General features: G+C 42.7%; 1 long non-coding RNA gene across 2 annotated transcripts in view; it reads left to right on the top strand.

The window, feature by feature from the left end:
* LOC113746017 (uncharacterized) overlaps positions 1-13,025 on the top strand; it is a 57,234-nt gene that overhangs the window by 20,125 nt on the left and 24,084 nt on the right. For both annotated transcript variants that reach the window (XR_003462564.1, XR_003462563.1), the window contains exon 2: positions 12,225-12,276. This is a non-coding gene — a long non-coding RNA (uncharacterized LOC113746017). The remainder of the gene's footprint in view (positions 1-12,224; positions 12,277-13,025) is intronic.

Genomic DNA, 13,025 nt, shown 5'->3' with positions numbered 1-13,025 from the left:
CAAAGAGAAAGATGGTTCTAAAGTACAGAGAATGTTAGTGCTTTTTAAATTTGCAAACAATGAGCAACCTTTGCAGTCATTCGGAGTCACATGATCGCTGACAGCGTATGATTCGTGGACAGAGTATCTTAAACCTACGTTCTCTCTGATGGCCAGCAGCTCTATTGGCTGTTTTCAGAAACACATTTTAGCATGCTGTCCAGCTGTAACACGAGAATGTTTGTGACCAACAGGACGAAATGGAGTCAGAATGGGTACTCATGCCGTACGTTACCACCAAACAGCTCCACTCTCATCCAGACAAAAAAAAAGGCTTCAAAATGGTTTTCACAAAACAGTGGGTGACACCACATTGTGTGAGGTCTCTACCTTTAACTCTGTTTTTAATTACTCCCTTTATTTTCTCTTCTCTCACGAGTAAAATATATAGCTCTTTACCTGCTACATGTTCATCTTTCTTTCTTTTGATAACATAACTTTGTTTCAAAGTCATGTCGTGCTGAACGGACAGCATATGCTACAAATAATTTCCCCCTGGGATTATTAAAGTATTTCTGATTCTGATTCTGATATAGCTGCTTTATCTTGGCTACTGTAGACAAACATATCCAGCATACATATATCAGTTGACTGGAGAGCTTCAAACTTTGTTTCTGTGGGCTACTATGAACATACACATTGCAGAGTCATTTATTGTTGATGTAATACACTGATTGCTGACAATTTAAGCGAGATTCCAGGTAATTGTGGAATTGCTACTTGAGCACTGTTTCTGTCATAGCTGTAAAAAGTTTGTAAGTCTTTGAGTTGTTGGTCATTGTTTGTCAAGTAGTTGTTGCGTATGCTGCATAATACACTTTGTACCTTGTGCACTTGTATTCAGGAACATGCTGTCATCGACCCACTTTTCATCATAATCATACTCGGGTGGTAAAGTAGGAGGACAGGAGCAAGGAAACTTTTGATGATGCAACCGTACTGAAACCAACAACTAAACAACATCACCTGACTCTCCTCTCCTCTCCTCTCCTCTCTCCATTACCATCGAGAACTGAAGTGGACCGCACTGGACACGGCGGGCAGTATTGGGGGGGGGGGGGTTTGGCAGTTGTGCCGAAAAGTCGAGCGAATAATGAAAATACAAAATGAATAATTATCACGCTGTAGGTGTTCGCGACCCTCACTTAAAAAAGAAAAAGAAAAAAAACTTTGTTGCTGGATTACCATGAAAAAATTTGGAAAATGAATGACATACACACACACACACAAAGACAGGGAGAGGGAGTGTCGGACAAAAGGTGAGCACGGTTTGCCGATCTTACCCCTTTTATTCATCTATCCCTCTCTTTACCCCCCCCCCTGTCCGCTCTGTCATTCTCTCTGTCCCCTCTGCGCTCTTGCCTTTGTCTGGGTCCGGCCAGAGTCTGGCGGACCCAGACAAAAGAATGCTGCTTGTCATGGAGAAAGAGCAAAGGTCTTGGCTCTCCAAAGGGGAGGTGAGGGGTGGAGGGGTGGCTGGTTGTCAGGGTTGGAAAGCCATTGTCAAAGCCGTGGCTATTCATTGTTGTTTCTGGGCTCGCTCCTGATCCGACGCCTACCTCGCCCATCTCTTGTGTCTCCGATTTCCCTCTGTCCACCTTTTCCACGGGCCTCCGTCTTTTTTTTCCGGAGTGAGGGATGGGAACGTAGAAAAAGGGAAATGCGACAGATGTCTGGCATGAAGCTGTTCGCCCGTTCAGCTTGCGTTGCTGCTTGGAGCTCGGTGGCGTTCCGCACTGTCTGCTCCTCCTCTGTTGGTGCTGGTTGTTAATACCCCAGGGAGGCAAAGTTTGGGGCAGTTAAGTGTTGCTGTACCAGTCTCTTCTTATAATCTCCTCCACCTTTTCACGTACCTGCTGGTGTACAAACCGGCATGAAGTAGATGATAAAGTCTGTGTTTCTTTATTTTTGAGCATGTGTCATTTTATGACAGTAACTAAGTACATTTACTCAATTACTGTATCTAAGTAGTGACGTACTTTAATATGCAATAATCATAAAATACAACTCATTGTTGTTCCCATCCTTTTAGGTTACTTCATAATAATGTTCTTTTAAAAATACTAATGAATTAGTCACATTTAAGTACCTTTACTTGTGATACTTTAACTACATTTTGTTGTTAATACTTGTACTTTTACTTGACTCAAATAGGAGAGTTCTTAAACTCTAATTATCTGTAGGACCTCACAGACCAAAGAAACTCTGCTCAGTATTTTTGAGATTCAAGATTTTGTAACTGTTCAATTTTTTTTTTTTTTTTTTTTTTTTTTTTTTTTTTTTTGTCTGTATATATGCTTGGTATCTTTTTGGTGGGTAGTACTAAGTTTTTCCAATTTTAATTCATTTACTTATTTGTCCAAACTAAAATCGAATAACCCGCAGTGTGTATTCACAGAATGTAAACCTCCCAAATTTCCTGAAATTCTGAATATGAATCCACAGCAGGTGAGAGTTGTTTTATTAACATGCAGTCTGCAGATGTCCTTTTATTATGGCATGGTCACAGTAACATGGATTCCTGCCGTCAGCATGCGTTTGTGCACTCGTCTTTCGATTTGAAAAGTTTTGGGGGAATCCCGGTCAAATGTCAGTCAGCGTGTTGTCAACTGACTGTCAGCTCTTAGTGGCAAAAGTTCAAGCCATGACTCAGCCTCTCTCTGGTTTGTCTGGAGACTCACCAGCATTGACATCTGGTGTCAAACTGGAGTTGATCTGCTCCGTGTTTGAACGATTAGCTGAATATTGAAGCTGTTACCATATTGATGATATTCAGAGATAAAGCGCCTGCTGTTGCAGGATTGGGATAGAACTTGTGGAAAAGAGGCCAAAGGGTTCAGATTTTTAATCAAGTTTAGGAGTCTCACATCTCTAAACTTTAGTCTGCTGTTGTTGCTTATGCATATTTTGCTCTTTTGCGACGAGTTGCTATGCAGCAGTCTGGGGACAAATTGATTATTCAGTCCGGAGCCCAGACAGCCAATTGTCTCCTGCTCTGCTTTGATTCGCTGAAATGTCATTCTGACTGATGCCAGCGGTGATAATTTCCTCAATGGCACAGTAAACACTAAATATTTACTGAGTCTGAATAGTCACCGGCGAGATCTGATTTAAATGGTAATATTTGTATCAAAGTGGTCTGGGAAATAACTGGCCGGCACATTGTGGCATACGAATGGAAAAAGCTCTTCTGTGTTTGTGAATGGATGGATGGATGGTGTCTGAGAGGAAATCTGGTTTCTGGAGCTTTAAAATGAGAGAACTGCTTGATGATGCTGTTTTTAATTACTCCCTTTATTTTCTCCACTGTTACAAATTAAAACCTCGGGTGAAATTGCATCATTTTCCCATTATGTACCTTAATCAGAAATGTTAGGACAGATAGCGAAATGTCCATTTTCATTTAATATCATAGCTTATGTGGTGTTAATACTTAAGACTCTGTGATTTTTAGAGATTTCTAAATTTCTCAGGATAGTGTGTGTCTGTCTGCAGTCTCCATGCAGTCCGTTCTGTAGTTTCTCCGTCGTACCAGCAGATGGAGAAAGGAAACGTCTTTATGAGATGAATGGAAGTAAGTGCAGGAGCATGGAGGGAGATGATTGCAGGGCTCAACAGTGTGTGCTGTGACTGCTCGCCGCGTTGCTGTTTTTTGATTAGAGAAAAACTTTTATCGGCGCGCTTCATGTCAACACAGAGATTATTTGAATCTTTAAAAATACAGTTGAATTTCAGTGTTTTTGTAACTCAGCTGTTGCAGATAATTGACAAATGTTTGCAGTAAAGAAAAAGTAGAAAATGAATCTATTCATTATGTTGTTACCCTTTTTGTTGTTCGTGGTAAAATATTTCATTTTTGATCATATTGTTCTGATATTTTTAATAATGAATTTTTAATTTTACTTTGTTCCACAGAGTTTCTCCACAAAACATTTTTAAAAGTTATATTTTTTTTTCCTGTTGACTTCTACATGTATGTCTCTTTATTTTGAAAGTCAAATAAAATATGAATGAATTGAAATATTTAAAACGTCTATTTAAATTACAATTGACAAAAAAAATCTAATTACAACAATTTGAAGAAAATGTTCGCTTCCTTCTGTTGAAGAAACAATTAAAGAAACAGAACTGACTTAAAGATTCAAATACAGCATTTGAATTGACACATATTTTTTATTTCTTTTTCTTCTTTAATTTAATCAAATTTGAAGTTTACTTTTAAAAGTATCATTCTTTATGATTTGATTGAACTCTTGCAGTAATTCTCAGGTTAAAAAAAACAAAAAACATTTTCCTTTCATTTAAAAAGCTCCAAATGCTCCAAGAAAGCTTTTCATTTGTAGATTTATGAATCCAGCTCCATATTTTTAAATGTTTATAAATGACAAACATTATGACGGCAGGTGAAGTCACACCTGGAGCTTTAATCCTCAGATTTTTACGACGAACAGAACTCACTCCACTGCTTTAAAAACGCACTACAGCTACAGGATAAGCGACACACACACACGCTCTTGCTCGCTCACTCACTCGCACACACACTCTCCCTGAAAGGAGTGTCTCCGGGAGATGATTTCCTTCCCTATGTGCCGTCCCCCTCGCACCCCCCGTCCTCACCCACCCCTCAGCCCTGGCTCCCCCCTCTTCTCTGCTACGCAGTGTAAACACAGTGTTCCAGAGGAATGTTGGACTCCCTGACCTCCACTGCAGTTCATTCGGTTCAGCCTGGCCGCGCTGTGCTCCAGCATCAGCAGCAGCAAGCCCCCTCCGCCCACCGCCCCCCTCCCCCCCCCCCCCCCCGCCCCCCAACCCACCCCCCCCCCCCCCCCCCCCCCCCCCCCCCCCCCCCCCCCCCCCCCACTTCCCCCCCTCCCCATCTCCCCCCTCGCCCTACTCCCTCCTCCCACCCTCCCAAGCCCCTTCACTCCACTCACTCTCTCTATTTTTCCCCGCCTTGCCTCGCTCCTTCTACTTGTCTCGCCTCTCTTCCTCTTCTTCCTCCTCCTTCTTTTTCTTACCCCTTTTTTCTTTCCTGTCCTTGTCCCTCACCACCACCACCTCCTTTTACCCCCCCCAGCCTCTTTTTTTCCCTTTCCCCTTGTTCTCTCCTTTCTCCTCTTTTCTCCTCACTTCCTTACTAACCCCCTTTATTTCTTTCTCTTCTCATAGTGTGTCTTTTCTGTCTTCTTCTTCCTGTCTGCTTCACTTCACTGTTTGTCACTGCACATCAGAATCCAAACTTGTCATGATTTGGGCTGAAAACCTGCAGCAGGAGTGAAACCACCAGGTTACAAGCATGACCACATGTAGGAGGTGTCGTAACCATTTTCTGCATGCAAAATGCACTCATGTTTCCCGTGTGCCAAATACACACACGCGCGCACACACACACACACACACACACACACACACACACACACACAGCCCTTGCTCGGAAGCCATTGTGTGCAAAGCTGCACATGCATGGCCCACCTCTGCACACCGAGCCCACCCTCTCCGCCCCACTTTTACTCTCCTACTCCACCCCCCACCTCAGCCCACAGTGGACTGTGGTTCCTAGAAACAGGATACCAAGAGCCAGAGGCTTTAGTGTCTCTGCGCCGCAAGGTGTCTGAGGGAACAGAAAGCAAAGGGTTACACGTGCATCTGGCCGCTAGTCGGTTTGATTACCGAGGTGACAAGATGGCCAGAGCAGACATGTGCTGCTTGCAGTTCTTTCCTGACTGTGGTGTTTTCGATGTGCCGAGGTTCAGGAGGTTTAATTGCTGCAGGATAGAGCAGATTATAAATACATGCAGCCGGTCATCGCAGGTCGCGCTGGATGCGAGCGTCTGGGGGACTCAGAGACTGTTTGTGTGTTTGTAATAGATGCTGCTAGTGCTGCAGGGGCTACACGGGGGCAGACACGGCAAGGCGGCAAATCAGCCAGCCAGTTTTTACAGCCAGTCTGTCGGTCTGCCAGCTAACCTGACCAGCAAGGTCAGCAGGCAGAAAGCACAGATAGCATGAATATAGATAGATCAGAGGAGAGAGCATGTGTGTGTGTGTGTGTCGGGGTCTTTTAGGTCATGGGTCGCCATTTTTAGCATGCAAACCAAATCCACTCAAAAGCACTGCTGCAAATGCATGTATTTACACTCGAATGGTCAGTTGGACATCTTTATATTAATTTGAATCTTAACTTTGAGAACGCACAGACAGCAACGTGCCGATTCCGTAAAAGTATCAAGAGCGCACTGTAAAAATGTGTAATAAAACAACAAAATGATCAGCAGTTAAAGTATTCTTCATCATGTGTCATTGTAATGCACCATGTCATTTATCATCACGTCAGCATTACTGATTACATGTAAGCTGTGTTTTAATGTTGCAGCTGGTCAAGTAGGGCTCATTTCAAATATGTATATTTTTCACTTTATGTAAGTTACTGTTAAAAGTTGAAATGTCGTCTGTGCATTTATTTAATCTGAAATGTAACTAGAAACTCAATGCAGCAGACAAAAAAGTACAACATTCACCTCACAGTGGACTAGCAAGTGCAATAAATTGGAATACTTGAAGTATGTCCAAATAAAATGTGGTTAAGTACAGTACTTTGCATTGCTCAATACAAGCCTGTGGAAATTAAAACATATTGCACAACTCTTCTTCCAGCGTGCCGTGCTCTGCTCACCTCACCAAAGTCAAACAAAGGGAAGCAGAACATGGGAGCACTATGAGATGTAAAAACAAAAGGAGAAGAGCTCTCTCCAGAGATCTCTCTTGAATATACAGGAAGACAGACAGATTTAGAGAAGTTGCCCTTTAAGAGAGGGAAGCATTCTGGTTTTCTAAAGTGGGCACGATTCGGCTGAGGGGCTTCATTTAGGGACTAGACTTGAAGATATTTTTGTAGAACTGGATTATGTTTGTTCTCAAATTTCAACAAGGCATTTTTTTTAAGAACAATTACAAATGTAGTTAATAAAAAGCATTTGATCAACAATATATTAACTTTGATATCAGGGTCTTGTATACGTAGCACATCACAATGGATGCTTTTAAGCAGTTTTCATTTTGAACGTGTAGTTTTGTTTTTATAACACTGTTATTCTGATCTACTCTTTAACATGAGGAGCTCATGTTTTACCTTCAAACTGTCACACATTTATCTTATGTTGTATAAAACAATCTGCAAAACTGTAAATGCAGATATTTTCACAATCAGTAACAAATAAACTACCATATTCATATTTAGGTGAATAACCCAACAATAAAAACAAATAAAAACAAACCCTGTGTCATGGGTAGTAGCAGTGGGTAACCTGTTTTTGTGTTGGTATCGGTGCCTAAATCGATGTGTTAAGATGAAAGATTTGGATGTAAATGTGGTATTTTATCCTATTAATATGTGATCTATGGTCACATGACTGATCAATGGAGCATAAAGGAGCAACCCTCTGGAATTGTGTTTGACTTCTCAGCTTTAACCAAAACTCATCAACACAGTTCATTTGTTTGCTCTGCACTCAGACAGCAGGACACACACTCACATCGTCTGTTTCTGCTTCTGAGGTCAGAAAAAGTTGTTGGACGAAACTTTTCCATCCTCTTCCTTTTCCTCTCATCACCACTGGCATCATCAGCGTTCAGCTTAATTCTCTCTTGTGATCTTCCCTCCATTAACATTAACCTTTGCTGGAGCTTTTCCTTGTCTGTCTGTCTGCCTGTCTGTCTGTCTGCGGGGCTGGCCACTTTTCCTTCCTGCCTTCTCCTCCCACGAATTAAGACCATCCTTGCGTTCGCCTTGGTCACTTTGATTTGCTTACATGAATCTCAGACGTCGTGTAATCAGCCAGTTGCTAAATATGTAATTATGTCTTCCTTTAGATTTTGACCCTCGCGCTGAAGCTGCAGGCAGATCGTCAGTTACTCCAGTGGCGTATTTGTTGCACAAAGATAATGAAAGTGATGCCAGTGGAAGAACATGTGGTTGCTTGCTCATTATGCTGACAGGAAAGAGGAACTTGGCTGACCTCTGCTGGGTTCTGACAGGCAGTGTTGCAGATGTTGATCACAGTTAATGATTCAATCCAGGATGTATATGTATTTTGGAGGCTTCTGTTAACCACAGAACGTCTTTACGTGTCATTAGAGAGTCAGTGCTGCATCCTGCCGTTGTCCGGCAAAGAGCATCAGACAGCAGCGGCGAATGTGGAATCATGTTTGTGATAAAACATCAGGGATAAATGCATATTATTATTGACCCTGGATGAGCAGATTTTAGTTGCTGTGAATGTATAATTAAAGCAGTGATAAGAGGTGAAAGCTAGGATTCAGAAAAAGTCTATTTTGTACATTTTCTAATTTTGCAAGGAGCCCCATCATGACCACATGAATACGAAAGCAGAACCCGAACCGAGAGACTTTACTGAGGAGTGAAGAGAAGAACGATGGAGGGAGAGTAAGGGAGTGAGAGAGAGAGAGAGGGAAGCAGATGGCTGGAAATATAGCCTGCTAAATTATTCATCTAGGCTGGAGTCTGGAGATAGATAGATGGATAGGAGCTGGCATGGACACTTTTATTAGGATTCCAAGAGCTGTGAGGAGAGTGGTTCAAAACACTGTGATTGCCTTTTGAGACTAAGGAAAGTAATTGCATCAGGTCTGGGAACAGCTATTTGCTCTAGGAATTAAATCTCTTGTATTCAATTAAAGTGTGAAATAAAGACAGATACGTGCACGTTCCAAACTAGTGAAGCATAAAAATACATTTTTAGCCAGCCATAGATTGTTCCAGCTGCACTCATTTAATTCTGTAACAATTAAGACAGAAATGAAGACAAATCTTTTACAAATGCCTCCAGTCCTTCATTCTGAGCACTCTGCGTATGAGGTGATTCAGGAGTCTGTGTGTTGTCTGAAAAACGCCCTGTCTGCCCTTGACAGTTTGGGTTTCAGAACAAGTTGTCTCAACGGCCAGGTCAAAATTAAAGTGAAAAACGGTTAGGAGTGGAAACGACCCGGTTCGTAAAAGAAGATTTGTGGTTGGCATGTGTGGTGAACGTCTGCAGTGGGAAGTCCTGAGCTCCTTCGGCGGGTCTCAGGGTGTCTGAGCGTACCGAGGAAGTTCACCAGATTGTCTTCCTCTAAAGATGATTTAAATAGTTGAATTAATTTCCTATGAAAACACTGTTTTTAGTGTTAATGTGTCTGTAAAATATCCGCACTGGAAACCTTTCTTCCCCTTAACGTAAGTGTTGTTTGCCTTATTTACCCCCGTGTATAGAGGCAGTAAATATTCCAGCTCCATGTTGTATTTTCAAACCTAGCTTTGTGCATCATGTGTATCATACATGACTCCCAGATTCAGAGACACACACACACACACACACACACACACACACAGACACAGATGCGCACACACTCCTGAGTGGAGGGCTCCGGGGAAATAGAGCAGAGAGGAAGCTACGTGCCTTCGCCAAGCAAGGGCTGTCTGGTGTCATGGCAACCGGTGCAGATTACCCCACCCTCCATCAGTCAGAGAGAGAAGAGAGGAGAGGAGAGGAGAGGAGAGGAGAGGAGAGGAGAGGAGAGGAGGACATATGTGAACATATGGAGATGCACATGAAATTGTTACCCAACATCCAGAATGCTTTTATGCTTTTTTGAAATGATTCAACATTCAGAATCATCATAATCGGTCTAAATGTGTAAACTGCTGCTTGTCAGCTTTTAAAATGTTTTCTTCTCCGCATCAGCGATATCGTCTCCAGCCACAGCAGTAAACAGACAAAAAAAAACCTGAATCGACAGGCGGGCACAAGGAGATGGCAGAGGTAGAAAGGAAGCGAGAAAGAAAATGAGGAGGGAGGGAGGGAGGGAAGTGGAAAGGCGAGCGATTATGAGAGTGGTGCAGGGAGAGGTTGAGATGTGTGGAGGGGCCATAAACATATAGTAGAGCTAAATACGTCTGGGGGATATACTGTTATTAAAAGCACTAAGGTTATCCAACAAGCAGCTTTACTGCGGGGGTGGACAGTTTGCAACGTTTGTAACGCATTTCACGCCGCCAGAGTCCTATTGAAGTGAATTTAGCAGGAGATATTATTCTCCAAGTGTGTATGTAGGTTCATGCTGCAGCCTGAAGAGGAGAGGAGGGATGCTGGGCAGGAGGAGAGCAGACGCAGTGATGCATGGGCGAGACGACGAGAGAGAGAGAGATGGAGAGAGGGAGAAGGAAGGAGGAAGAAAGAGGAGAGGAGATAATATTAGAGATGGCACGAGGGGAGAACAGGGTAGTTTGAGATTTTTGTAGCAAAAAAAAAAAAAAAAATAGGGTGTGGAGGAGATAAATGGCACCAGCATGAGGAGAGGAGAGAAAAAAGAGATGGAGGAGAGTGAGGGAGAAAAGGAAGGAGGAGGATGGGAGGGGAGGGGAGGTTGAGGCCATTTGAGGATATTGCCTCCTAAATTGACTGCGGCACAGCCATCGTCCACAGTTACATCACTTCTGAGCTCAAACTCAGGATGACCCCCCCCCTCTCTCAGCCTCTTTGTCTCTGCCGACCTTAAAGCGCTCCAAATCCAACTTTTGGCTGTATGGCAATGAAGAGCAGACTTAGCATGTGCAACGGGATGTATCATATTTTAATGGGATACGCCAGCACAGGATCCGACTGAGATCCCGAGCAGTCGTTTTCTCTTCGCTTCCTTCGTCTTTGTGCTGCAGTCTTCGTCAGCAGCAGCAGCAGCAGCAACATAGATGTAATCAGTCTCATTAAGGTTTCATGTACACACTGTAAACAAGGCCCAGCCGTCTTTTAAAGGGCTGTGTCCTCCACAGAGGAGCAGTCTGTGATTAGGAATCAGTTAGCACCACCAAGTGCTGCACATGAAGTAACTTAAATGAAGTATTCAGTCAGTGTCAGCAGGATGGGCTGAACAGATGAGCAGTATTTGGTTAACCTTTATATATGCAGTGAAATCCTCCCTGATCTAATTGCACACATTCACAGTGGGGTAGCCCGATGGAAGCACAGTCTCTGCAGGAGCAGTCGGGGGTTCAGAGCCCCGCTGAAGGGCACCTTGACAGCATTATGCTAATGTTATAAGGGTACTCGTTTACCGTCACTGGTTCAATTTAATATGGGGATTTGAGTCCACTTAGCTCTACCTGTAACCTTAAAATAATTCCACACTGAAGATGATTTCCTGTTAAAGGTGAGTTTTCTTTCATTTCCACGCTGTGTTCAGTGTCTTGCCCTCACTCTGCCTTCAGAGAGAAGGTTTAATTTGTATAGATGTACGGATGCGACTCTCACTTCCAAATACCTTTGTTATACCTATTCCTCATTCAATACCATGCTCCATTCTTTTTAAAATTTAAATTCTATATCTCATTGTGGGAAACTCCGGCTGTGGCATTATGACTGAGAGCGGAAACAGTGAATTACCTGACACTGATGAAAAAACTTTATTTAATTGTAGATCGGTCACATCTGGCTGACACCCGATCCATGTAATAAGGTCAATATCAGCCTAGCTCCAGATCCAGCTCAGTGTGTTCTTACTTTAAACAATCTTGCTGTATCTAGGTATCCCGTCCAGATAAGGAAAATGCATCTTCATGTTGGTGTGAGTTCACGCAGAGCGCAATACAGTCGTAACGCGATCGAATCTGGAAACTGGCACATCTGTCAGATCTCGGTCAGGTTTAAATGCAATCTGTACAACTGGCCACATTCTTCTGAAAAAAACATCCGCCCAACAAGCTGAAAGGTCACCTAACTCCCAGGCCTGCTCTAACCTTCCCCTGCTACAAACAATTAGCTACTGGGCCCCTAAGTATCCCTCATTCCTCACACTAACACTAACACTGTTGGTGTGAACTACACATCTTCTTCATTCTAGGCTAGAATATTACCCAGCTACATACAGACATAAAACTGAAATTCTGAAGGTCTTATAGCCACCTCAAGGCCTTTATCATGAGATATAAGGACTGTTGTTATCTTAGATTTTTCCATTTTGGTTGATTGGTAATCAGTAAAATCAGTAAAATTCCATTTTAGGGATCCTCTGAGAGTATCCTGCATTGTTTCCCTTCACGTGAGACACATCGCAGAATCTTCCTCCCTGTTGGCTCAGTTATAATGTCTGTGATTATGGAGATGTTGACCTGTCTTGTGTCTCCGTCTCATCAGGAGCTGTCAGGACAGCAGACTGCAACCAACAGATGACACCTGGCAGTAATCTGTAAGTACTCATGTGCCATATACTGTACTCTACTAATATACTATTAGTAGATTTTCCTTCATACAGTGTTACAGTGTTATATTTGTGCACTCAGACACTATTTTTATTTTATTTTTCACATTTCACATTTTTGTGGATGTGATCCATTCAACACATCCTCATACATCAATTGCCAGTGACCATTGCAGGCTCACAGTTTGGTTAGGAGGCAAAGCTCCTTGGTTAGGGTGAGAAAAAGATCGTGTTTGGGGTAAAATAAGTGTTTGTACATATGTTACGTGAGGTAAGTAAAGTATGTTATATCATAAAAAAATCAATGATGACTTTTGGTTTTACCTAAGACATGAACAACCCGGGGTCTGGGTATGTTTGACTTCTGCCTCTTCGTGAATATGAGTCGTAGTAAACTTCCTGCACAAATGACCTATGCGGCTGTTTTTTTCTGGTGAGGACGGGCTGAATCCATGCCCATGTGTAAGAAGGCATACATGGAAAAGAAATATATTTCACAATAAAAGCGCTGGGATCCCTCAGGAGTTTGATTTGTGACCTTCACTTACAGTATGTCCCATAACACTCCCCTGCTGTCTCTGCCTTTGATGTGCCAACATGACACTGTTTGAAATCCTGTGCAGACACACAGTTTGCACAGGATTTCAAAGCTTCCGCAGCCATTTTGAGCTCCGGCAAAAATCGAAACGATGAGATGCATTGAGCACGTCAGCTTCCTCTGTCTCACTCTCTGTCTC

Source organism: Larimichthys crocea, chromosome VII, assembly GCF_000972845.2.
Source record: "Larimichthys crocea isolate SSNF chromosome VII, L_crocea_2.0, whole genome shotgun sequence".
NCBI lineage: Eukaryota > Metazoa > Chordata > Actinopteri > Sciaenidae > Larimichthys > Larimichthys crocea.
Note: the sequence above shows the minus strand (reverse complement) of the source record. Positions and strands in the feature narration are given on the sequence as shown.